The 1,784-nt window shown below is 40.9% G+C and overlaps 1 long non-coding RNA gene across 1 annotated transcript; it reads left to right on the forward strand.

The window, feature by feature from the left end:
* Window positions 1-439: 439 nt before the first annotated feature.
* Window positions 440-1,389, forward strand: LOC135530809 (uncharacterized). The gene is made up of 3 exons (XR_010453902.1): window positions 440-1,012; window positions 1,124-1,195; window positions 1,295-1,389. It is a non-coding gene; the product is annotated as an uncharacterized LOC135530809 (long non-coding RNA).
* The last annotated feature ends 395 nt before the right edge of the window (window positions 1,390-1,784 follow it).

Consider the following 1,784-nt stretch of genomic DNA (forward strand, 5'->3'; position numbering starts at 1 on the left):
TTGAAAAGAGAGTGACCTCAACAACAACAAAAAATCCTGGATGGTTTGTCCTCAGGGTTTTGCCTACCAAATAAGTTCTGTTTTACTCACAGACATCATTCAAACAGTTTTGAAACTTCAGAGTGTTTACTATCCAAATCGACTAATAATATGCATATCCTAGCTTCTTGGGCCTGAGTAGCAGGCAGTTTACTTTGGGCAACGCTTTCATCCGATTGAAAATACCACCCCTAGCCTAGAGAGGTTTTAACCAACAATGCTGTTTTAAGAAAAATAAGCGTTAAGAAAGTATACTAAAATAAACTGAAGTAAAAAAATAAATAAACAAAATAAAAAAAAGATAGGCAACAGTAAGCAACAGTAGCATGGCTGTATCTGGGGGTACAAGTACCAGATCAATGTGAGTGCTGGGTGGATTGAAGTGTGTGTGCACATGTAGTTAGTGGAAAGGTTGGCACATAGCTTATCTTTGTATGTTTGTGTTTGTACCTTATATGTATTAAATGGTTTGGTTTAGCTCCTGTTAATATCTCAACTCCTATTTCACAAAGTTTGTTTTGGAGTTTTGGTGCTGTATCTGTCTAGGCTCATGAGGAAGGGTTCACGGACAAAGATTGAGTCAAATCCTGACTGGAAATCATTTTAATCTGGACATAGCAAAATACCCATAATATTTAAAATAGACAGGTAGGCTGCTTTTTTTCACAGGTCTGTTGTCTTTTGCATGACTAATGCCACCCTTAAAGGTAATTTCACATAGACTGTCTTAAATAATTCCTGGGTGAACTCTTTCCTGGGTTGATTCAATCTATAAAACAGTAACAGTAAATGTATTAAATCTCTCTCTCGCGCATGCGTGCACTGTGCACTGTCTCTGTCTCTGTCTCACTCACTCACTCACTCACTCACTCACTCACTCACTCTCTGTCTCGCACTCTAGAATCCTAAATTTCAGGAGCCTGTAACGCTGGACTTCCTGGACGCTGAGCTGGAGGATGAGATTAAAGTAGAGGTAAGATGGAGGCCACTGACGGTCTTCTTTAATGCTTCCACCTTTGTGTCCACATTCTATCCTGTTGTGGGTTGAACTTGCTCCTAAGAGCTAAGTGTTTTTTGTCCTCAGATAAGAACGAACATGATTCATGGAGAAACCGGCCACCGCACCGTACACACACTAGTGAAGTCCCAGGATGAGGTAAACTAAAACATGATGGAAAAAAAACAAAAAACACATTTTTAGACGATTTCGGGGTGAGCTGTCCCTTTGATGACAAATGTGTGTTCTGCTCCACAGCGGTACATAGACCGAAGCGAAAGATCGTACACATATGCCCCTGTAAAGGGTACAGATTACAGGTAACAGCTACATGTACTGTATTTGTACCCCTACCTGAGTATACCATGTACACTATTCATTTTTAGGGCCTTGAGTTTTTATTCTGACACGTGACTTGACCAAGAAAACTCTCATGGTCAGAGTCTGAGTTTACCTGGTCAAGGCATATAACTCGGTTCCATAAACACTCAGGGCCCTATCTGAAAGAACAATGGGAGTCCTGTTTCATCTCTTATGAGAGGTGACTGCACTGACACCTGATCATTGCAAGCCGCTTGAAGGTGTTGGCCATAGAGAATAATAGGGGCTTCTAGTGGCCAAAAGGCAGTTTTGCTTGCATTTCATTGAGTGCTTCCAACATTTTAACGCAGATAGAACAATGAGCCAGATGTTTCAACGGAAGTGTAAATTTGAAGCTTCCTGGTGGCATTTCCACTCGCCACCAAAA

Source organism: Oncorhynchus masou, unplaced genomic scaffold (genome assembly GCF_036934945.1).
Source record: "Oncorhynchus masou masou isolate Uvic2021 unplaced genomic scaffold, UVic_Omas_1.1 unplaced_scaffold_14268, whole genome shotgun sequence".
NCBI lineage: Eukaryota > Metazoa > Chordata > Actinopteri > Salmoniformes > Salmonidae > Oncorhynchus > Oncorhynchus masou.